The 26,192-nt window shown below is 41.7% G+C and overlaps 1 long non-coding RNA gene across 1 annotated transcript; it reads left to right on the forward strand.

The window, feature by feature from the left end:
• The first annotated feature begins 9,995 nt into the window (after window positions 1-9,995).
• LOC144337513 (uncharacterized) lies at window positions 9,996-22,058 on the forward strand. The gene is made up of 3 exons (XR_013410702.1): window positions 9,996-10,375; window positions 12,967-13,132; window positions 21,331-22,058. It is a non-coding gene; the product is annotated as an uncharacterized LOC144337513 (long non-coding RNA).
• The last annotated feature ends 4,134 nt before the right edge of the window (window positions 22,059-26,192 follow it).

The raw sequence follows: 26,192 nt of genomic DNA on the forward strand, positions 1-26,192 counted from the left end.
GCTTCAGAAGGTTGGTAATAACAAACTTCAAGCTAAATGAGGATGTTTGAACTCATCACAGGGAAGCTAAAAACCTTGAAAAAGGATTAGACAAGTGGCTAACTGGAATTAACAGTGTAGAGAAGACCTTAAATGAATGGAGGGAGCTGAAAACCATAGCATGAGAACTACGTGACACATGAAAAAGCTTCAATAGCCGATTCAATCAAGTGGAAGAAAGGGTATAAGTGATTGAAGATCAAATTAAAGAAATAAAGTGAGAAAACAATGTTGGAGAAAAAAGAGTAAAAAGAAACAAAGCCTCCAAAAACTATGAGACTATGTGAAAAGACCAAATCTACGTTTGATTGGTATACCTGAAAGTGATGGGGAGAATGGAATCAAGTTAGAAAACACTCTTCAGGATATTAGGCAGGAGAACTTCCCCAACCTAGCAAGGCAGGCCAACATTCAAATTCGGGAAATACAGAGAACACTACAAAGATACTCCTTGAGAAGAGCAACCCAAAGACACATAATTGTCAGATTCACCAAGGTTGAAATGAAAGAAAAAATGTTAAGGGCAGCCAGAGAGAAAGGTCCGGTTACCCACAAAGGGACGCCCATCAGACTAATAGTGGATCTCTCAACAGAAACTCTACAAGCCAGAAGAGAGTGGGGACCGATATTCAACATTTTAAAGAAAAGAATTTTCAACCCAGAATTTCATATCCAGCCAAACTAAGCTTCGTAAGTGAAGGAGAAATAAAATCCTTTGAAGACAAGCAAATGCTGATTTTGTCACCACCAGGCCTGCCTTACAAGAGTTCCTGAAGGAAGCACTAACCATGGAAAGGAACAACCAGTACCAGTCACTGCAAAAACATGCCAAATTGTAAAGACCATTGATGCTAGGAAGAAACTGCAGAAAGTAATAGGCAAAATAATCAGCTAACATCATAATGACAGGATCAAATTCACACATGACAATACTAATCTGAAACGTAAATGGGCTAAATGCCCCAATTAAAAGACACAGACTGGCCGGGCGCGGTGGCTCAAGCCTGTAATCCCAGCACTTTGGGAGGCCGAGGCGGGTGGATCACGAGGTCAGGAGATCGAGACTATCCTGGTTAACATGGTGAAACCCCGTCTCTACTAAAAATACAAAAAACTAGCCGGGCGTGGTGGCAGGCGCCTGTAGTCTCAGCTACTTGGGAGGCTAAGGCGGGAGAATGGCGTGAACCCGGGAGGCGGAGCTTGCAGTGAGCCGAGATCATGCCACTGCACTCCAGCCTGGGAGACACAGCGAGACTCCGTCTCAAAAAAAAAAAAAAAAAAAAAAAAGACACAGACTGGCAAATTGGATAAAGAGTCAAGACCCATCAGTGTGCTGTATTCAAGAGACCCGTCTCATGTGCAGAGACACACATAGGCTCAAAATAAAGGGATAGAGGAAGATCTACCAAGCAAATGGAAAGCAAAAAGAAGCAGGGGTTGCAATTCTAGTCTCTGATAAAACAGACTTTAAACCAACAAAGATCAAAAGAGACAAGGCCATTACATGATGGTTAAGGGATCAATTCAACAAAAAGAGCTAATTATCCTAAATATATAAGCACTCAATACATGAGCACCCAGATTCATAAAGCAAGTCCTTAGAGACCTACAAAGAGATGTAGACTCCCACACAATAATAATGGGAGACTTTAACACCCCACTGTCAATATTAGACAGATCAATGAGACAGAAGGTTAACAAGGATATCTGGGAATTGAACTCAGCTCTGTGGACCTAATAAACATCTACAGAACTTTTCACCCCAAATCAATGGAATATACATTCTTCTCAGCACCACATTGCACTTTTTCCAAAATTGACCACATAGGTGGAAGTGAAGCACTCCTCAGCAAATGTAAAAGAACAGAAATCACAACAAACTGTCTCTCAGACCACAGTGCAATCAAATTAGAACTCAGGATTAAGAAACTCACTCAAAACCACACAACTACATGGAAACTGAACAACCTGTTCCTGAATGACTACTGGCTAAATAACAAAATGAAGGCAGAAATAAAGATGTTCTTTGAAACCAATGAGAGCAAAGACACAACGTTCCAGAATCTCTGGGACACATTTAAAGCAGTATGTAGAGGGAAATTTATAGCATTAAATGCCTACAAGAGAAAGCAGGAAAGATCTAAAATCGACACCCTAACATCACAATTGAAAGAACTAGAGAAGCAAGAGTAGACACATTTAAAAGCTAGCAGAAGGTAAGAAATAGCTAAGATCAGAGCAGATGAATGAGATAGAGACAGAAAAAACCCTTCAAAAAATCAATGAATCCAGGAACTGGTTTTTGGAAAAAATCAACAAAATAGATAGATGGCTAGCAACCCTAATAAAGAAGAAAAGAGAGAAGAATCAAATAGATGCAATAAGAAATGGTAAAGGGGATATCACCACCGATCCCACAGAAATACAAACAACCATCAGAGGATACTACAAAAACCTCTATGCAAATAAACTAGAAAATCTAGAAGAAATGGATAAATTTCTGGACACATACACCCTCCCAAGACTAAACTAGGATGAAGCTGAATCCCTGAATAGACCAAAAACAGGCTCTGAAATTGAGGCAGTAATTAATAGCCTACCAACCAAAAAAAGTCCAGGATCAGATGGATTCACAGCCAAATTCCACCAGAAGTACAATGAGGAGCTGGTACCATTCCTTCTGAAACTATTCCAAAATAGAAAAAGAGGGGAATCCTCCCTAACTCATTTTGTGAGGCCAGCATCATCCTGATACCAAAGCCTGGCAGAGACACAACAGAAAAAGAGAATTTTAAACCAATATCCCTGATGAACATCGATGCAAAAATCCTCAATAAAATACTGGCCAACAAAATCCAGCAGCACATCAAAAAGCTTATCCACCATATCAAGTTGGCTTCATCCCTGGGATGCAAGGCTGGTTCAACATACACAAATCAATAAGCATAATCCATCATATAAACAGAACCAAAGACAAAAACCACATGATTATCTCAATAGATGCAGAAAAGGCCTTTGACAAAATACAACAGCCCTTCATGCCAAAAACTCTCAATAAATTAGGTGTTGATGGGATGTTTCTCAAAATAAAAAGAGCTATTTGTGAAAAACCCACAGTCAATATCATACTGAATGGGCAAAATTTGGAAGTATTCCGTTTGAAAACTGGCACAAGACAGGGATGCCCTCTCTCACCACTCCTATTCAATATAGTGTTGGAAGTTCTGGCCAGGGCAATCAGGCAAGAGAAAGAAATAAAGGTATTCAACAGGAAAAGAGGAAGTCAAATTGTCCCTGTTTGCAAATGACATGAGTGTATATTTAGAAAACCCCATCGTCTCAGTCCAAAATCTCTTTAAGCTGATAAGAAACTTCAGCAAAATCTCAGGATACAAAATCAACGTGCAGAAATTACAAGCATTCTTATACACCAATAACAGACAGAGAGCCAAATCATGAATGAACTCCCATTCACAATTGCTACAAAGAAAATAAAATACATAGGAATCCAATTTACAAGGGATGTTAAGGACTTCTTCAAGGAGAACTAGAAACCACTGCTCAACGAAATAAAAGAGGACACAAACAAATGGAAGAACATACCATGCTCATGGATAGGATGAATCAATATCATGAAAATTGTCATACTGCCCAAGGTAATTTATAGAGTCAATGCCATCCCCATCAAGCTACCAATGACTTTCTTCACAGAATTCAAAAAAACTATGTTAAAGTTCATATGGAACCAAAAAAGAGCCCACATTGCCAAGACAATCCTAAGCAAAAAGAGCAAAGCTGGAGGCATCATACTACTTGACTTCAAACTAGACTACAAGTCTACAGTAAACCAAAACAGCATGATACTGTTACCAAAACAGAGAGCTATACCAATGAAACAGAACAGAGGCCTCAGAAATCACACATCTACAACCATCTGATCTTTGACAAACCTGACAAAAAGGAACAATGGGGAAAGGATTCCCTATTTAATAAATGGTGCTGAGAAAACTGGCTAGCCATATGTAGAAAGCTGAAACTGGATCCCTTCCTTACACCTTGTACAAAAATTAATTCAAGATGGATTAAAGATTTAAATGTTAGGACTAAAACCATAAAAACCCTAGAAGAAAACCTAGGCGATACCATTCAGAACATAGGCATGGGCAAGGACTTCATGTCTAAAATACCAACAGCAATGGCAATAAAAGCCAAAATAGACAAATGGGATCTAATTAAACTAAAGAGCTTCTGCACAGCAAAAGAAACTACCATCAGAGTGAACAGGCAACCCACAGAATGGGAGAAAATTTTTGCAATCTACCTATCTGGCAAAGGGCTAATATCCAGAATCTACAAAGAACTTAAACAAAATTACAAGAAAAAAATCAAACAACCCCATCAAAAAGTGGGTGAAGGATATGAACAGACACTTTTCAAAAGAAGACATTCATGCAGGCAACAGACACATGAAAAAATGCTCATCATCACTGGTCATCAGAGAAATGCAAATCAATACCACAATGTGATACCATCTCACACCAGTTAGAATGGCAATCATTAAAAAGTCAGGAAAGAACAGGAGCTGGAGAGGATGTGGAGAAGTAGGAACACTTTTACACTGTTGGTGGGAGTGTAAACTAGTTCAACCATTGTGGAAGACAGTGTGGCGATTCATCAAGGATCTAGAACTAGAAATACCATTTGACCCAGTGATCCTATTACTGGGTATATACCCAAAGGATTATAAATCATGCTACTATAAAGACACATGCACAGGTATGTTTATTGTGGCACTATTCACCAAAGCAAAGACTTGGAACCAACCCAAATGTCCATCAATGATAGACTGGATTAAGAAAACGTGGCACATATACACCATGGAATACTATGCAGCTATAAAAAAAGGATGAGTTCGCGTCTTTTGTAGCGACATGAATGAAGCTGGAGCAAACTATCGCAAGGACAGAAAACCAAATATAGCATGTTCTCACTCACAGGTGGGAATTGAACAATGAGAACACTTGGACACAGGTGGGGAAACATCACACAATGGGACCTGTCATGGGGTGAGTGAATGGGGGAGGGATAGCATTGGGAGAAATACCTAATGCAAATGACGAGTTAATGGGTGCAGCACGTGAACATGGCATATGTATACATATGTAACAAACCTGCACGTTGTGCACATGTACCCTAGAATTTACAGCATAATAAAAATAAAATAACATAACATAAAATAAAAAAGAAGAAGAGAATTAAACCTAAGTAAAGTACTTAGAACTAATTGCTGGCACATTGCTGTGTTAGTTGCTGTTCTCCCAAGCCAGAAGCAGCACAGACAAGTTACCACCAGGGGACGCTGTATTTTCCCAGTTCCACGGGTTACTCAGGCTCAAGAGTCTGGCAGAGCATCACAACAGCCCTGAATTTGAATCCTGCTCTGCCACTGCCTAGCTGAGATCTTTTATTGCCTGCCTAGCTGAGACATTTACTAGCACTAGGCCTCTTTATTAATTTCAGTTCATTCCTTTTTTTCTTCTTTTTTTTTGAGACACTCTCACTTTGTCGCCCAGGCTGGAGTGCAGTGGCACAATCTTGGCTCACCACAGCCTTCACCTCCGGGGTTCAAAGGGTTCTTCTGCCTCAGCCTCCCGGGTAGCTGGGATACAGGCACCCGCCACCACCTCTGGTAAATTTTTATATTTTTAGTAGAGATGGGGTTTTACCATGTCAGCCAGGTTGATCTTGAACTCCTGACCTCCTGTGATCCACCCACCTCGGCCTCCCAAAGTGCTGGGATTACAAGCCTGAGCCAACATGCCAGGCAGAAAGCTGGTTTTCTTGAGAGGTGATGAAGACTTGAGGCCACGTCAACCATACCTGAGTTAGAATTCCAGTTCCAGCACCTACAATCTATATTTCCTTTGATAAATGACTTCATCAATCTGCCCTTCAGTTTCCTCCTTTATCAAATGAGTATTTTAACAAAATCTCTATATAACATATGGCAATCACGATGGATACACCATGAGGATTCAATGTGATACTGTAGGAAATCCTTTAATGCAAGGCTTGGCATGAAAAGCAACTCCTATCAACCTTAAAATATTAAGACTAATATTAAACTAATACTTGGGGGCAGGAAGATTACATGAGGGCAGTTCAGGACCAGCCTGGTCAACATGGTGAAACTCCATCTCTACTAAAAATACAAAATTAGTTGGGTGTGGTGGCGTGCACCTTGTAATCCCAGCTACTCAGGAGACTGAGTCAGGAGAATTGCTTGAAACCAGGAGGCAGAGGCTGCAATGAGCCAAAATCACACCACTGCACTCCAGCCTAGGCGACAGACTCTGTCACAAACCCAGCCCCCCTCCCAAAACCCCCCAAAAACCTGTGCAGGAGTGCTATTCTCAGCCCCATTTTATTTTTTTCATTGATTTTTGAAACAGGGTCTCACTCTGTCACCCAGGCTGGAGTGCGGTGGCACGATCACAGCTCACTGCAGCATTGACTTCCTGGGCTCAAGCGATCCTCGCACCTCAGCCTCCTAACTAGCTGGGACTACAGGTGTGTGCCACTAAGTCTGGATAATTTTCAAATTTTTTTGTAGAGATGGGGTCTCACCATGTTGCCCAGGCTGGTCTCAAACTCTGGTTCAAGCGATCCTCCCGCCGCAGCCTCACAAAGTGCTGGGATTAGAGTCATGAGCCACTGTGCCCGACTTCATCACCATTTTATAGATGAGGAAACAGAGGCACAGATGAGTGAAGACATTTGCTCAACTTCACATTGCTAGTGGCTGGTCCAGGATTCAGATTTAGAACAGTTACTTCAGATCTATTCTCCTTTGCACAACCACTCCACCCTCATTTTGCAGATGAGAAACGGAGGCTCAGTGAGGGGAAAATTCTTGATCAGGACTGTACAGGCAATGCTAGGATTTGAGCACTGCGTTCCTCTTTAGCTGGCACAGAGAAGTACCTGAGGTATTCCAGGGCTGTCCAGGTGGAGGCCCTTGCCTTGGCCACAGGAGTACATGGAGTCGGGGAGATATTAGAACACAAGTCACTGACATGGGCAGATCACCTGAGGTCAGAAGTTTGAGACCAACTTGGCCAACATGGTGAAAACCCATCTCTACTAAAAATACAAAAATTAGCCGGGTATGGTTGTGTGTGCCTGTAATTCCAGCTACTTGGGAGGCTGAGGCAGGAGAATCGCTGGAACCTTGGAGGTGGATGTTGCAGTGAACTGAGATGGCTCCATTGCACTCCAGCCTGGGTGACAGAGTGAGACTCCATCTCAAAAAACAAACAAACAAAAACAAACAAACAAAAATGAACACAGTTCAGAAGAATTCCTCAGGAGGTTAAGGGTCCCCACCTGCTTTGTCCACAGAGTTTATGTCCTTCTCAAGAAGGGTGTGAGAGAGAGACACGGAGAAATGTCTAGAGATACAGGGCTCTTTTTATTTTTTTTGTTTTGTTGTGTTGTGTTTTAGTTGGAGTCTCACTCTGTTGTCCAGGATGGGGTGTTGCCCAGGCTGCAGTGGAGTACTCTAGCTCTGGCAGCCCATCTGTAGCTCCCCTGGCCCATGTCTAGCTCCGCGGGCCTGACTCTAGCTCCCTCCACCTCTCTGTGAATGTCTATGTCTCTCCCTGTGTCAATTACACATTCATCAAACACTTACTGTGTGTCTACCCACTGGCATATTGAGTCTCATGTCCAACCTCACAATGACTCTATAGGGTTGGTGTATTAGTTCATTCTCATGCTGCCAATGAACACATACCTGAGACTGGGTAATTTATGAAGAAAAAGAGATTTAATGGAGTCACAGTTCCACATGGCTGGGGAAGCCTCACAATCATGACAGAAGGCAGAGGAGGAGGAAAGACACATCTTACATGGTGGCAGGCAAGAGACAGAGCGTGTGCAGGGAAAACTGCCCTTTGTAAAACCATCAGATTGTGTGAGAATTATTCACTATCACAAAACAGCATGGGAAAATCCACCCCCATGATTCAATTACCTCCCACTGGGTCCCTCCCATGACATGTGGGGATTATGGGAACTATATCTCAAAATGAGATTTGGGTGGGGACACAGCCAACCCATATCATTCCACCCCTGACCACTCCCAAATCTCATGTCCTCACATTTCAAAATAAATCATGCCTTCCCAACAGTCCCCCAAGGGACCCTTAACTCATTTCAGCATTAACTCAGAAGTCCACAGTTCAAAGTCTCATCTGATATGAGGCAAGTCCCTTCTGACTATCAACCTGTAAAATTAAAAGCAAGTTAATTATTTCCTAGATACAATGGGGGTACAGCCACTGGGTAAATATACCCATTCCAAAAGGAGAAATTGGCCAAAACAAAGGGGCTATAGGCCCCATGCAAGTCCAAAATCCAGCAGGGCAGTCAAATCTTAAATCTCCAAAATGATCTCCTTTGACACCATGTCTCACATGCAGGTCATGCTGATGCAAGAGATGGGTTCCCATGACCATAGGCAGCCCTGCCCCTGTGGCTTGCAGAGTATGGTCCCGCTCCTGGCTGCCTTTACAGGCTGGCATTGAGCGTCTGTGACTTTTCCAGGTGCACAGTGCAAGTTGTTGGTGGATCTACCATTCTGGGGTCTGGAGGACAAAGGCCCTCTTCTCACAGCTCCACTAAGCAGTGCCCCAGTGGGGACTCTGTGTGGGGGCTCCAACCCCACATTTGCTTTCTTCACTGCTCTAGCAAAGGTTCTCCATGAGGACCCTGCCCCTGCAGCAGTCTGGCCACCCTGGTGTTTCCATACATCCTCTGAAATCTAGGCGGAGGTTCCCAAACCTCAGTTCTTGTCTCCTGTGCACTCACAGCCCCAACACCACTTGGAAATTTCGAAGGCTTGGGGCTTGCACCCTCCAAAGCCAAGGCCTGAACTGTACCTTGGCCACCTTTAGCCAAGGCTGGACTGGCTGGGAGGCAGGGCACCAAGTCCCAAGGCTGCACATAGCAGGGGAGCCCTGGAGACCTTTTCCCCATTGTCTTGGTGATTAACATTCTGCTCCTGGTTACTTATGGAAATTCCTGCAGCTGGCTTGAATTTCTCCCCAGGAATTGGGGTTTTCTATTGCATCTTCAGGCTGCAAGTTTTCCAAACTTTTATACTCTGTTTTCTCGTGAATGCTTTGCTGCTTAGAAATGTCTTCTGTGAGATACCCTAAATCATTTCTATCAAGTTCAAAGTTCCACTGATCTTTGGAGCAGGGGCAATATGTCACCAGTCTCTTTGCATAGCAACAGTGACCTTTAGTGCAGTTCGCAACAACTTCCCCTTCTCCATCTGAAACCACCTCAGCCTGGATGTTATTGTCCATATCGCTATCAACATTTTGGTCAAAACCATTCAACAAGTCTCTAGGAAGTTCCAAACTTTCCCACATTTTCCTGTTTTCTTCTGAGTCTTCCAAACTGTTCCAACCTCTACCTGTCACTCAGTTCCAAAGTAGCTTCCACATTTTTGGGTGTCTTTACGGCAGTGTCCCACTCCCAGTACCAATTTACTGTATTAGTCCATTCTCATGCTGCTAATGAAGACATACTCGAGACTGGGTAATTTATAGAGAGAAAGAGGTTTACTGGACTCAGGTCCACAAGGCTGGAGAGGCCTCATAATCATGGTGGATGGGGAAGAAGTAGCAAAGGCACATCTTGCATAGTAGCAGGCAAGAGAGAGCAGCAGACAAGAGAGGGAAACTTCCCTTTATAAAACCATCAGATCTCATTATACTTATTCACTATCAGAAGAACAGTACGGGAAAACCCATCCCCATGAGTCAATCACCTCCCACAGTCTCCCTCCTATAACATGTGGGGATTATGGGAACTACAATTTAAGATGAGATTTGGGTGGAGACACAGCCAAACAATATCACTAGGTATCCATATGTTCCAGATAAGGAAACTTTAGGCTCCAAGCTGAGCTTGCACTTGCCTGAGCATCTTTAGCACAACAAACGAATGACGAAGATGGGATTTGAGCTCAGGTATGTCTGACTCAAAACATATGGGGAAAAGAAAGAGAGATCAAAATGGAGTTTCTTATGTCTTCCTTTTCTATGTAGACACATAGTACCTGGCCCCACATGGGTATGTGGCCCCACAGGTGATCGTTGCCCTGCCCAACCCGAGGAAGAAGGAATGATGATGAATATTTCTATTGAGTATTTATCTTCCTATTTGCCTAGGGAATGCACCAGGATGCTTAATGCCTACAACCCAAAATTGGTTGATAGAAGTACCTACTGTCAGTGCCACCAGTAGATTTACTTATCATATGGTAAGTGGAATGTCACTCAGACTACAGGTAAATTATTTGCAGACCCTTTTTATCAAAGATCATTAAAATCTAGGCCTAAGGGGAAGCCTTGCCCCAGGGAAATTCCCAAAGAGTCAAAAGCCCAGAAGTTTTAGTTTGGGAAGAGTGTGTGGCTGATAGTGTGGTGATATTACAAAACGAAGAATTTGGAACTATTATAGATTGGGCACCTCGAGGTCAATTCTGCCTCAATTGCACAGGACAAACTCAATCGTGTCCCAGTGCACATGTGAGTCCAGCTGTGGACAGTGACTTAATGGAAGGTTTAGATAAAAACAAGTACAAAAGGTTAGAGTCTCTCTACCCTTGGGAATGGGGTGAAAAGGGACTCTCATCACCTCCACCAAAGTTAGTTAGTCCTGTTACTGGTCCTGAGCACCCAGAACTTTGGAAGCTTACTGTGGCTTTGCACCACATTAGAATTTGGTCTGAAAATCAAGCTATAAGAACAAGAGACCATAAGCCATCTTATACTATGGACCTAAATTCCAGTCTGACAATTCCCTTGCAAAGTTGTGTAAAGCCCCCTTATATGCTAGTTGTAGGAAAAATAGTAACCCAGATTCCAAAACTATAACCTGTGAAAATTGCAGATTGTTTACTTGCATTGATTCAACTTTTAATTGGCAGCACCGTAGTCTACTAGTGAGAGCAAGAGAGGGTGTGTGGATCCTGTGTCCATGGACCAACCGTAGGAGGCTTCGCCATCCATTCGTATTTTAAATGAAGTGTTAAAAAAGAGTTCTAAATAGATCCCAAAGATTCATTTTTACTTTGATTGCAGTAATTGTGGCATTAATTGCAGTCACAGCGATGGCTGCTGTGGCGGGAGTTGCATTGCACTCTTCTGTTCAGACAGTACACTTGGTTAACAATTGGCAAAAACATTGTATGAGACTGTGGAATTCACAATCTAGTACTGATCAAAAACTAGCAAATCAAACTAATGATCTTAGACAAAATGTCATTTGATGGGAAATAGGCTCATGAGCTTGGAACATCATTTTCAGTTACAGTGTGACGGGGATATGTTAGATTTTTGTGTTACATCCCAAGCCTGTAATGAGTCTGAGCATCACTGGTACATGGTTAGACACTATGTACAAGGAAGAGAAGATCATTTTCCTTTAGACATTTCAAAATTAAAAGAATAAATTTAAATTTGGTGCCAGGAACTAAGGCAATCACAGAAGCTGTTGATAGCCTCACAAATCTTAACCCAGTGACTTGGGTTAAAACCCTCGGGAGTTCCACTATTATAAATTTTGTATTAATCCTTGTGTGCCTGTTTTGCCTATTGGTAGTTTGCAGGTGTATCCAGCAGCTCCAAAGACACAGCGATCATCAAGAACGAGCCATGATGACGATGACAGTTCTGTCAAAAAGAAAAGGGGGAAATGTGGGGAAAAGAAAGAGAGATCAGATTGTTGCTGTGTCTATGTAGAAAAGGAAGACATAAGAAACTCCATTTTGATCTGTACTAAGAAAAATCGTTCTGCTTTGAGATGCTGTTAATCCTCAACTTTAGCCCCAACCCTGTGCTCACAGAAACATGTGCTGTATGGAATCAAGATTTAATAGATTTAGGGATGTGCAGGAAATGCCTTGTTAAAAATATTTTTGCAGGCAGTATATCTGGTAAAAGTCATCGCCATTCTCCATTCTCTATTAACCAGGGACACAATGCTCTGCAGAAAGCAGCAGGGACCTCTGCCCAAGAAAGCCTGGGTATTGTCCAAGGTTTCCCCCACTGAGACAGTCTGAGATACGGCCTCGTGGGAAAGGAAAGACCTTACCTCCCCCAGCCCGACACCCATGAAGGGTCTGTGCTGTGGAGGAGTAGGGAAAAAGGGGGGCTCTTTGCAGTTGAGATAAGAGAGAGGTTTCTGTCTCCTGCTCATCCCTGGGAATGGAATGTCTCGATGTAAAACCAACCATTCGTTATTCTGAGATAGGAGAAAACTGCCTTGTGGCTGGAGGTGAGATATGCTGGCAGCAATACTGCTCTGTCACTCTTTGCTACGCTGAGAAGTGTGTGTAAAGTGAAACATAAATCTAGCCTATGTGCACATCCAGACACAGCACCTTTCCTTGAACTTATTCATTACACATTCCTTTGCTCACACGTTTCCCTGCTGACTGTCTCCCCACCGTCACCCTGTTGCCCTGCCACACTCCCCTTGCCAAGACAGTAAAAACAGTGATCAATAAATACTGAGGGAATTCAGAGACCAGAACTGGTGCGGGTCCTCACATGTTGAGCGCCGGTCCCACTGGGCCCACTGTTCTTTCTCTATGGTTTGTCTCGTGTCTTATTACTTTTCTCAGTCTCTCATCTCCACCTGATGAGAAATACCCACAGGGGTGGAGGGGCAGGCCCCCTTCAACTCACAATATCATTAGGTATCCATGTTTTCCAGATAAGGAAACTTTAGGCTCCAAGCTGAGCTTGCACTTGCCCAAGCATCTTTAGCACAACAAATGAATGACAAAGTTGGGATATGAACTCAAGTATGTCTGACTCAAATTAGTCCTTTATTCTGACTTCCCAGAGTGTGCTCCTCAGAGCCTTGGACCTGAGAGATAGTGACGAGTGCTGTGATGGAAAAGAAAAAGCTGAGAACCCAAATAGTCTGAATAGCTGCTGTCAGCTCCCTCACCTCTTGATGTTATTTTAAATGCACACTAACATTCTAAAGGCCCTGAGAAGTCCTGCAGGTAAGAAATTGCTTTCCTATCATTTAACCCAGTTTCTCCCTTGCTATTTACCTGTGGAATCCCCTTCCTCCAGAACTCATTCTCTCCACCTTCTGCTGAGGGAGGCATCATGGGGTAGTGGTTCAAACAGCAGGCTGTAGAACCAAACTTTCTGGGTTTGAGAACTGATTCTACCTACCGCCTGCTCTGTGACCTTGGGAGAGGTCTCAAGCCCTCTGTGTTTCACTTTCTCCATCTATACAATGGGGGTGACAACAATCCCTACTTGAAAGGGTGGACAACAAAGTGAATTACTCTATTGAAAGCACTTCATGCCTCCCTATCCGTGCTCCGCAAGGGTGGAATGAGGACTCACAGTACCCGTATTAGGCCATACTTGTGTTGCTATAAAGCCTGTGCCAGATTGCACACCGCAGCAGGAGCCAGGTCCTGGGGTCAGGGAAGTCCATGGTGGCATCTTTCCTAGGTCAGGAAAGTGTGGGTTGTACTTTGTTGGTTCTTTCCACCTGGGTCAGGGAAGTGTGGAGTGTGTCTCACGTGTCCGTCTGAAGAGACCACCAGACAGGCTTTGTGTGAGAAACATGGCTGTTTATTTCACCTGGGTGCAAGTGGGCTGCGTCCGAAGAGAGAGTCAACAAAGGGTGGTGGGATTATCATTAGTTCTTACAGGTTTTGGGATAGGCGGTGGAGTTCAGAGCAATGTTTTGGGAGCAGAGGGTGGATCTCACAAAGTACATTCTCAAGGGTGGGGAGAATTACAAAGAACCTTCTTAAGGGTGGGGTAGATTATAAAGAACCTTCCTAAGGGTGGGGGAGATTACAAAGTACATTGATCAGTTAGGTTGGGGCAGAAATAAATCACAATGGTGGAAGGTCATCAGTTAAGGCTATTTTCGCTTTTTTGGTGGATCTTCAGTTGCTTCAGGCCATCTGGATGTATACGTGCAGGTCATTGGGGATATGATGGCTTAGCTTGTGCTCAGAGGCCTGACAGGGTGCAGCTGCTCCTGGCAGCTTTGACTTTCATCCTCAGATAAAGCATTGCCTGTGTGTCATCCCCATGCATGTGGGGTGACACAGCCACCTCCATTCCCTGAATCAGCATCTTCAGTGGTGGGAACTGGTTTGTTTAGCTTTGCAAGCAAGAGGAAGATTCTCCACTTCAAATGAGAAAGAAAGTGCCAGACAGAGACCGCAGATATGAACACATTCATTCACATGTTGGGTGATTAGGGACTGACCCCTGCCGGGCGCAGGGAGGGGACAGGCTCACAGCAGTGATGGAGACAGGTCCAAGCTTAGGGGACATCAATCAAACTGGACCCAGTATCTGTGCTTCCGGACCTCAGAGTCTAGAGAAACAGAGACACAGAAGGGGATAGAAGAGGATGGGGAAGAGGCAGGGGGCAGAGGGGAGAGAGGGGGGTTGCACAGAAAGGTCCACAAGATCAGAAAAAGGCCCAGACAGCAGAAGACAGGGAGAGAACTGACCAGCTAGCCAAAGACATATGAATGCAAGAGAGACAGGCCTCTCAGTGGATCCTGTCTTGATATCCCCAGGTCACAGTGTCCCTGTCTTTCCCCACCTGTTTTATCCCTGCCTCTGGGTCTCATCTATTTTGTCTCTCTCATCCCCTCTCTGTTTCTGTCCTCATGTCTGTGTCTAATGCTGTCACAGAAAAAGGGAGGTGAAGGAGAAAGACATTGAACATCTACAGGCCACACAAAGACAGGGACTGGGATAGACACACACACAAACACACAACTATAAATATGACAAGCACATGCAGACACACCCAGGATCATACACTACCACCACTCCCCAAATATAAACACACCCTCACATATAACACCATACAAACATACACAAACACACACCAAATCGTTCACAAGGATGAACACCAACACAAATTGTTATGCCCAGACCATTTATTCCCCGAAGAAGACCACCAGAGTCCAGAGTCAAAGCTAAGCAGCAAGGATCTTTATTACAGGTTCGAACCTGGAACTCTCCCTCGCTCGTGAAACGAGACAGGCAGGAGAGCTCCCCCACTGAACTCCGAACAATGTTATATAGTCTAAGGAAAGTAGGCATAGAATCATTATACAAATTAGAGGTATGATTGGCTGGAGTTTGAACAAAGCGATTTGGCAAACTATGATTGGTTCCCGCCATTTCTGATATTTCAGTACAACCCTTGAGGCGGAAGAGCAGTTTTACACAAAGGCAGTTAATTATATTGCGTCAGGTTGCACAACCAGTTTATGGCTATCTGGCTATCTTACTTAAACATTCCTTGTGACCTGGCTTCAGAAAGAAAAACATGTACTTACAGAACTTACGAAACCTCTGGTACATGCAGAGATTAGAAAGCAGAACAAAGAGTTTAGCAACATCGGGGGGGGGGGGAAGGGAGGGTACGCATTTTTGTATCTTTGTGTCCTTTCAAAATACAAACACATGTCTTTTTAAATTTTTTTTTTGAGATGGATTCTCACTCTTCTTGCCCAGGCTGTAGTGCAATAGCATGATCTCAGCTCACTGCAACTTCCACCTCCTGGGTTCAAGGGATTCTCTTGCCTCAGCCTCCTGAGCAGCTGGGATTACAGGCACCCACGACCAAAACCAGCTAATTTTCATATTTTAAGCAGAGACAGATTTCACAATATTGGTCAGGCTGGTCTCAAACTCCTGACCTCAGGTGATCCATCCACCTCGGCCTCCCAACATGCTAGGATTACAGATGTGAGTCACCACACCTGGCCCAAACACACATCTTATGGCCAACGTAAAGTGACAGTGACCAGAGTAACATTCTCACTGAAACAACCACAAAGTGGAGAACATACAAGGAAAAAGAATATTTAAGGCACAAGACATCAGGCAAAGAAGGACAGTAATCTCTGAGATATGTGAAATGAAAGAAGAGCTCTATAATTGAGTCCATTTATGGCCTTAAGAGGGTTCCCAGGCTGCAGTGCAGGAAGGAGGAACCCAGGTGGAACCAAATGTGCTAGCTGCATTGAGGAGGAAACAGTGGAGCATCTGAGAGGGAACAAGGCAGCTAGAATTTATAGGATGGAGTACAGGTTAGGAGATGCCTTGGGAGGGAATTCAGCTGAATCCTGACTAGCTCATGTTTGTGAAGAAATTACCCGAGGCTAGCGAGAGAACCATCTAAAAAGATTCCAGGAAACAGTGTCAGTTGCTCACACAGGGCCAGGAATAATGCCTGTTCCTGTCAGCCAGACTGAAAAAAGTTTCTAATTCCTGGGGCATTGGGACCCAGGAAAGAATTGCCTCAGTAGTGAGGAATAATTAGTCCTAGCCTGAAGCCTTTTCAAACCTCACTGAATGAATCTTAAAACCAAGCCTAAAAGGATAAATGTTTCCCAAACAACTTACCTGTGTTCCAAAACCAAGCTCAAGAATATTTATATAAATACAAATATTCAGTAATGGATAAGGTAAAATCCATGATGTCTAGAATCCAACAAAAAATTACAGGAATGAAGCAGATATATAGGAGGAGAAAAATCAATTAAAATAGACACAGATTATAGAATTAGCAGAAAAGGACATTAAATCAGATATTATAATAGTATTCTGTATGTTCAAAGAGTTAAGTAGAGATATGTAAGATATAAAAAATGTCTAAATCAAACTTATACAGATGAAAACTATAGTATGTGAGATTGAAAATACACAAGACTTATGGTAGATTAGACATTGCAGAAGAAAAGATTAATGAACTTGAAGTCATAGCAAGAGAAACTATTCAAAATGAAACACACAGAAAAAGAGAATTAAAACAAAACAAACAGAGCATTAGTAAGCCATGTAACACCATCAAGGGGCCTCAAATATGTATGATTGGAATCCCTAAAAGAAAGGACAGAGAGGTGGGAAAATACAAAATATTTGAAGGAATGAGGGGTGAAAACATTTTCAAATCTGATGAAAATTATAAACACATAGATCCAAGAATCTCAAGGAAACTCAAACACAAGAAACATGAAAAAAAAAGACACCAAGGCACATTATAAGAATATGGTTCAAAATCAATGTAAAAAGAAAGTCTTAATAACAGAGAAAAAAGACATATTGTGTAAAGAGGAATAAAGATAAGGATGTTAGCAGATTTCTCATCAGAAACAGTGCAAGTGAGAAAACAGTGGAGCAACATTTTACAAATACTGAAATAACAAATCTATCAACCCAGAATTCTATATCCAGCAAAAAGGACTTCCAAAAACAAACACAAAATAAAGATATTTTTAGATATACAAATGTTTAAAGAATTCATCACTGGTAGGATTGCAGTATAAGAAATGTCAAAGAAAGTTCTTCAGGCAAGCTAGATTGTTACTTTTTTTGTTCAAACCGTCAATTATTCTTCTAAATGTTCAAATAATAGGGGAAAATCTTATGTATTTACCATTTCTGGTGTTCTTAATTCTGTTGTGTAGACCCATATTTCCATCTGGTCTCATAGTTTTGTAGTTTTCCCTGTAAAAGTCTTTTACCTCCTTGGTTAAATTTATTCCTAGGGTTTTTTTCGGTAGCTATTTTAAATGGGATTGCTTTCTTGATTTCTTCCTCAGCTAGTTTATTATTGGTGCATAGAAATGCTACTTTTGTTATCGGTTGATTTTGCATCTTGAAATGTTGCTGAATTTGTTTATCAGATTTAAGAATTTTTTCGTGGAGTCTTTAGTCTTTTCTAGAACTAAAATCATGCTGTCAGCAGAGAGAGACAAATTGATTTTCTCTTTTTCAATTTGGATACCCTTTATTTTTTTTCTCTTGCCTAATTGCTCTGTCTAGGACTTCCAGCACTATGTTGAACAGGAGTGGTGAAAGTGGTCATTCTCATCTTGTTCCAGTTCTTTCAGAGAAGTTTTCAGTTTTTTCTCATTTAGTGTGATGTTATCTGTGAGTTTGTCATATGTAGCCTTTATTCTGTTGAGGTATGTTCCTTCTATGCCTAATTTGTTGAGAGTTTTTGTCATGAAGGGATGTTGCATTTTATCAAATACTTTTTCTGTGTCTATTGAGATGATCATATGGGTTTTGTCCATCATTCTGGTGATGTGATGTGTGATGTATATTGATTTACATATGTTGAGCCATCCTTGCATTCCTGGGATAAATTCCATTTAATTATGGTGTAATTATACAATAATTTTCAATGTATTGTTGCATTTGGTTTGTGTATTAGTCCATTTTCACATTGCTATAAATAAATACCTGAGACTGGGTAATTTATAAAGAAATTAGGTTTAGTTGACTGATGGTTTCACAGGTTGTATAGGAAGCATGATGATGGAACCTGCTCATCTTCTGAGGAGGCCTTAGAAAACTTTTACTCATGGCAGAAGGCAAATCGGGAGCAGGTGTCTTCACATGGTCAGAGCAGAAGGAAGAGAAAGAGGAGGGATGTGCTACACAGTTTTAAAAAGCCAGTTATCATGAGAACTCACTCACTATACAGTACCAAGGAGGGATGGTGCTAAGCCATGAGAGACCACCCCCATGATCCATTGGGGATCCATGATGGATCCATGATCCATCCCAGCAGGCTGCACCTCCAACACTGGGGATTACAATTCACTATGAGATTTGGGTGAGAACACAGATCCAAATCACAGCAGTTTGCTAATATTTTGTTGAAGATTTTTTAGTCTATGTTCAACAGGAATATTGGCTTACAGTTTTCTGTTTTGTTCTTGTGTCTGATTTTGGTATCAGGGTAATATTGGCCTCAGGATGAGTTAGGAAGATTTCCTTCTCTTCATCTTTTTGAAAAAGTTTGAGGAGAATTGGTGTTAGTTCTTTGTAATATTGGTAGAATTCAGCCATGAAGTCATCAAGTCCTGGAATTTTCTTTGTTGGGATAATTTTTATTATTAATTCAAACTCATTTCTCATCATTGACCTTTTTAGGTTTTCTGTTTGTTTCTGATTCAAAGTCTGTGGGTTATATGTATCCAGGAATTTATCCATTTCCTCTAGATTCTCCAGTTTGTTAGTATATAACTGTTCATAATAGCCTCTGATGATCTTTTATGTTGATGGTATCAGTTGCAGTGCCTCTTTTTATTTCTGAATTTAATTATTTGGGTTTTCTGTCTTTTCATTCTCTGTTAGTCTAGCTCATGGCTGATTTGCCATTTTTTCAAAAAACATTTTTCATTTCATTGATCCTTTGTATTGTTTCTTTAGTCTCTATTGTGTTCAGTTCTGCTCTGATGTTTATTCTTTCATTCTACTAATTTTGAGTTTGGTTTCTTCTTGCTTTCTAGTTCCTTGAGGTGCATGATGAGATGGTTTATTTGAAATCTTTCTACTTTTTTGATGTAGCCATTCATTACTATAAGTTTCCCTCTTATTACTGCTTTTGCTGTAACCCATAGGTTTTCCTATATTTTGTTTCCATTTTCATTCATTTCAATACATTTCTTGATTTTCTTCATAATTTCTCCTGTGACGCAGTTCTCACTCAGAAGCATGTCAATTTCCTTGTATTTTTACAATTTCCAAAGTTTCTCTTGTTATTGCTTTAGTTTTAATCCATTGTGGCCTAAGAAGATACTCGATATGATTTTGATTTTCAAAAATATGTTGAGACTTGTTTTGTGGTCTAACATATGATCTATCCTGGAGAATGTTTCATGTGCTTATGAGAAGAATGTATATTCTGCAGCTGTTGGGTAAAATGTCCTGTAAATGTCTGTTAGATTCGTATGTTCTATGGTGCAATGTAAATCCCATGTTTTATTGTTGATATTCTGTCTAGATGATCTGTCTAATGCTGAGAGTGGGATGTTGAAGTCCCAACTATAATTGTGTTGGAGTCTATCTCTCCCTTCAGATCTAATAGCAGTTGTTTTATTTATCTGTGTGCTTCAGTGATGGGTGCATATATGTTTAGAATTGTTATAACTTCTTGCTGAATTGATCCTTTTATCATTATGTAATGACCTTCTTTGTCTCTTTTTACAGTTTTTGACTTAAAGTGTGTTTCCTTTATAACCATAGCTATTCCTGCTCACTTTAGGTTTTCATTTGCATGGAGTATCTTTTCTCATTTCTTTACTTTCAGTATATGTGTCTTTACAGGTGAGATGAGATTCTTGTAGGCAGCATATAGTTGGGTCATGCTTTTAAAAATCCATTCAGCCAGTCTGTTTCTTTTAAGTGGAAAGTTTAATCCATTTAATTCAAGGTTACTATTGATATGTGAGAGATTAATCCTGTCATAGTATTAGTTGGCTTCTTTATATATGTATATCCTTTGTTCCTTTCTTTCTCTCTTATTGTTTATCATTGTGGTTTTGAGAGACAGGACTAGCTGGATTTCCAGATCTGTTACTATCCAAGGGGTCCTAGGACAGGCAGTCACTAGGTACTTCTCCCAGCCACTAAGTTGTGACTGGGGAACTTTACCCTTTTCACATGCCATTCTAATTATGTCTGAATGCCCCACTCCTTTGTTAGGCAGAGACACCTTAGCAAAATCAGGGGCCATTATACACTAGAATTAAGAGAAGGAAAAAGGGTAAATATATATACAGACTCTAAGTATGCTTACCTAGTCCTCTATGCCCACGCAGCAATATGGAGAGAAAGGGAATTCCTAACTTCTGAGGGAACACCTATTAAACATCAGGAAGCCATTAGGAATTATTATTGGCTGTACAGAAACCTGAAGAGGGGGCAGTCTTACACTGCTGGGGTCATCAGAAAAGAAAGGAAAGGGAAATAGAAGGAAACTACCAAGCGTATGTTGAAGCCTAAAGAGCCACAAGGTGCGATCCTCCATTAGAAATGCTTATAGAAGGACCCCTAGTATGGGGTAATCCCCTCTGGGAAACCAAGCCCCAGTACTCAGCAGAAGAAATAAAATGATGAACCTCACAAGGACATAGTTTCCTCCCCTCATGATGTCTAGCCACCGAAGTAGGAAAATACTTTTACCTGCAGCTAACCAATGGAAATTACTTAAAACCCTTCATCAAACCTTTCACTTAGGCATCGATAGCACCCATCAGATGACCAAATCATTATTTACTGGACCAGGCCTTTTCAAAACGATTGAGCAGATAGTCAGGGCCTGTGAAGTATGCCAAAGAAATAATCCCCTGCACTTCAGGCCAGACATTTCAATCCCTGTATTTTTAACCTCTTTGTTAAGTTTGTCTCTTCCAGAATTGAAGCTGTAAAAACACAAATCATTCTTCAAATGGAGCCCCAGATGCAGTCCATCACTAAGATCTACCATGGACCCCCGGACTGGCCTGCTAGCCCATACTCTGATGTTGATGACATCAAAGTCACCCCTCCCAAGGAAATCTCAACTGCATGACCCCTTCTGTGCCCCAGTTCAGCAGAAAGTAGTTACTGTGATCATCAGCCAACCTCCCCAACAGCACTTGGGTTTTCCTGTTGAGATGGGGTACTGAGAGACAGGACTAGCTGGATATCCTAGGCTGACTAAGAATTCCTAAGCCCAGCTGGGGAAGGTGACGACAACCACCTTTAAACACGGGTCTTGTAACTCAGCTCACACCCAACCAATCAGTTAGTAAAGAGGTCTCACTGAAACACCAATTAGGCTAAAAGTAGGAGGTAAAGAAATAGTCGAATCATCTAACGTCTGAGAGCACAGGGGGAGGGAAAATGATTAGGATATAAATCCCAGGCATTTGAGCCTGGGTGGGCAACCCCTTTTGGGTCCTCTCCCATTGTATGGGAGCTCTGTTTTCACTCTATTAAATCTTGGAAATGCACACTGTTCTGGTCCATGTTTGTTCCAGCTTGAGCTGAGCTTTTTGCTCACTGTCCACCACTGCTGAATGCCACCCGGAGACCCGCTGCTGACTACCATCCCTCCGGATCTGGCAGGATGTCGGCTGTGCTCCTGATCCAGCGAGGTGCCCATTGCCCCTCCCGATCAGGCCAGAAGCTCACCTTTGTTCCTCCATGGCTAAGTACCCAGGTTCATCCTAATCGAGCTGAACACTAGTCTCTAGGTTCCACGGTTATCTTCCACGACCCATGGCTTCTAATAGAGCTATAACACTCACTGCATGGCCCAAGGTTCCATTCCTTGGAATCTATGAGGCCAAGAACCCCAGGTCAGAGAACAAAAGGCTTGCAGCCATCTTGGAAGTGGCCTGCCCCATCTTGGGAGTGGCCCGCCACCATCGTGGGAGCTCTAAGAACAAACGCTCGCCCCCATAACATTTTGGTGGGTTATTTTGTTTTTGCTGTCATGCTACCATTTGAGTCCGTTCTCTTCCTCATTTGTATGTTTTCTGTACCAATGGGTTTTACTTTTTGTGTGCTTCCTTATGGTAGATATCCTCCTTTTGCTTCTATGTGTAAGACTCCTGTAATCTTTTCTTGTAGGTCTGGTTTAGTGATGATAAATTTACTCAGATTTTATTTGTTTGGGTACGACTTTATTTCCTTTTCACTTATAAAGCATAACTTTCCTGGGTACAGTATCTTGCAGATAGTTTTGTTTTTCTATCAGCATATTAAATGTATGATTCCATTTTCTCCTGGCTTGTAAGGTTTCTGCTGACAAATCCACTGTTGATGGGCCCCTTTATAGATGGCTAAATGCTTTTCTCTCATCGTTTTTAGCATTTACTCTTAATCTTTGACTTTAAGCAGTCTGACTACAATGTGCCATGGAGAAGAACTTTTTGCATTGTAACTACCTACAAATCACGGAAATCATTATGTCTAGATGTCTAAATCTCTTGACAGACTTTAGAAGGATTTAGCTATTATTTCATTAAATAGGTTTTCTATCCCTTTGGTTTTCTTTTTGCCTTCTGGCATAGTGAAAATTTGAATACTTGGTTGCTTTTTGGTGGTGTATGTATCAGGTATGCTTTGCTCATTGTTTCTTATATGTTTTTTCTGACTGAGTTATTTCAAAAGACCCATCTTCAGGTTCTGCAATTCTTAATTTTGTTTGATCTAGTCTATCATTGACGCTTTTGAATTTGTTTTGTATTTAATTCAATGAATTCTTCAGTTCCAGAATTTCTGTTTGGTTCTTTTTTTTATGACAGTGATCTGTTTGGTAAATTTCTCACTCATATTCTGAACTGTTTTTCTGACTTTTTTGTTTCTTGTTTTTTGTTTTTTCCTTCTCTTGTATTTCACTGAGCTTTTTAAATATCATTATTTTGAATTTTAAGGCATTTTATGGATTATTTCTTCTTCTTCCTCCTCCTCCTCCTCCTCCTTCTTTTCTTCTTCTTCTTCTTCTTCTTTTCTTCTTCTTCTTCTTCTTCTTCTTCTTCTTCTTCTTCTTCTTCTTCTTCTTCTTCTTCTTCTTCTTCTTCTTCTTCTTCTTCTTCCTCTTCCACTTCCTCTTCCTCTTCCTCTTCCTCGTCTTCTGTCTTCTTCTTTCTTTCTTTTTTTGAGATTGAGTCTCACTCTGTAGCCTAGGCTGGAGTGCAGTGGTGCAATCTCAGCTCACTGCAACTTTCACCTCCCAGGTTCAAGCAGTTCTAATGCCTCAGCTTCCCAAGTAACTGGGATTACAGGTGCGCACCATCACACCTGGCTAATTTTGTATTTTTAATAGAGGTGAGGTTTCACCACGTTGGCCAGGCTGGTCTCAAACTCCTGACCTCGAGTGATCCACCCACCTCAGCCTCCCACAGTGCTGGGATTACAGGCGTGAGCTACCATGCTTGGCCTAGATTTATTTTTCATTAGACTCTCTGGCTGGAGAATTACTGTGTTCTTTTAAGGGTGTCGTGTTTTCTTGCTTTTGCATGTTTCTTGTGTCTTTATATTGATATCTGTGCATCTGGGATCATGGTTGCTTCTTTTAATTTTTTGAATCTGCTTTCATAGGGAAGGACTTTTTCCTGAAGATATGTCTATGGTGTTGCTTGGGTTGGGCACTTTGACTTTGATTCTGAGTGCATGCATTAGTGTGGTTCCCATATGATTTCTTCCTCCATAAAAAATGTCAGTAGTGTGTCAGTGGTGTCTGTGATTTCCTCATTGGCTTAGGGTGTGGTTGTTAGTGGACGCTGTGGTAAAGTTTTTCTGAGATGGGGGCATTAGGTGGACCAAGGGATGGCAGCAGCATGCTGAGTATGCCTGTCCTTGGGTTCCAGGGTAGCATACACTGGCAATGGTGTTAGTGGATCTAGGTGGGCCAACTCTTGGGCCTCTAGGTGACTTTCTCAGGTTCTGACAGTGGAATGGAGGGCTGCGCTGGTAGGTAGGTCCTCAGACCCCTGCGTGGTGGACATAGAATGAGCAGTAACAGTGGCAGGATAATCTTCTAGCTCCAAAATGGTCCATGCTGGTGTTGGTGGTGGTGTAATGGACTGGATAGGCCAGTCGCCAGGCCTGCTGGTGGCACATGCAGGTGGGTGCCAGCCATGGTGGTAGCAGCGTGTTGGGTGGGCCCATCTCCTCCCTGGGAGGAGCCCTCAGGTGCCGAGTACTTTGGTACTTTGATACTCAACTGCCAAAGGTGGTGGATGGAGCAGGGCGATCCCCAGCACCCCATATGACATGCTTGGGCACTAGTGGAGTAGAGCTTGGCCAGGGGGGCCTGTCCTCAGACCTCTCAATGGTGTGTGGGCACTGACTACAGTAGGCAGGAGTGGCTGATCCCCAGGTCCTCAGCAGATGCTCTGCAGGGCCTCCTGAGGAGGGCAGGATTGCTCTCAGTGGCTGCGGAGCATTGCTTCACCCACAGGTGGGAGTCATAAACCTCTTAGCAATTTTCAAGTAATTGCTTTTCAATTAATTTATAGTTAACACAATACATTTTTATTAACTATAGTCACTATTTATGTAATAGATCTCCTGAACTTATTCCTCCTAACTGACATTTTGTATCCTTTGATCAACATCTCCTCACCCTCTCCACCAACTCCTGGTAACCCCCATTCTACTCTTTGCTTCTGTGGGTTAAACTTTTTAATACTCCACATATAAGGGAGATCATGCAGTATATATATTTCTGTGCCTGACTTATTTCACTTAATGTAACGGGGTCCAGTTTCACCCCTGCTGTTGCAAAGGACAGGATTTTCTTCTTTCTTAAGACTGAATAGTATTAGAGGGGGTGTGTGTATGCATGTGTGTGTGTGTGTGTGTGTGTGCATGCATGCATGGCACATTTTCTTTATCCATTCATTCACCTGTTGATACACACTTAGGTTGATTGAATATCTTGGCTGTGTGAGTATGCTACAATAAACATGGGGTGCAGATAGCTCATGGAGGACTTTGAGTAACTTGAGTAAATAAACATTCTTTAAAAAGAAGAAAGATCTCAAATCAATGATATTAGCTTCCACTTGAAAAAAAAGAAGGAAAATAAACCCCAAAGGTGATAAAAGAAACAAATTCTAAAAACTACAGAAGAAATCAATGAAATATAAAACAGAGAAACAACAAGGAAAATCAATGAAACCAGACACTTATTCTTTGTGAAGACTAATAAAATTGATAAAGAAAAAAATAGAAAATACATCATTTACCAATATCAGGAAAGATAGTTGAAATCATTATAGATTCTATAAATATTTAAATAATAATAAGGGAATATTAATAAAACCTTGGCAAAAAAAATTGGCAATTTAGATGATTTGAATAAATTCCTCAGAAGATACAAACCACAAAAACTCACTAAGGGAGAAATAGATAGCCTGAACAGCCCTATAGTTATTTTCAAACTGAATGAGTACTTAAAAACTTTTCTACAAAGAAAACTCTAGGCCCATATGACTTCACTAGTGAGTTCTATCAAACCTTTATGAAAAGAGCATTATCTAGTCTATAAAATCTCAGAAAAACAGGACGTGAAATTTTCCATCTCATTCTCTGAGGCCAATATCACACTGATCTCAAAACCAAGCAAAGACATTCCAAAAAGGAAAACTATGGACCAATGCCCTCATGAACACAGATTTAAAAATACTAAACAAAATTTTGGCAAATTAAATCTAACAATATAAAACAAGTGTACTACCTTGTGGGATAAACACAATGGAAGTGGGT

This window comes from Macaca mulatta, chromosome 19, assembly GCF_049350105.2.
Source record: "Macaca mulatta isolate MMU2019108-1 chromosome 19, T2T-MMU8v2.0, whole genome shotgun sequence".
NCBI classification, from domain to species: domain Eukaryota; kingdom Metazoa; phylum Chordata; class Mammalia; order Primates; family Cercopithecidae; genus Macaca; species Macaca mulatta.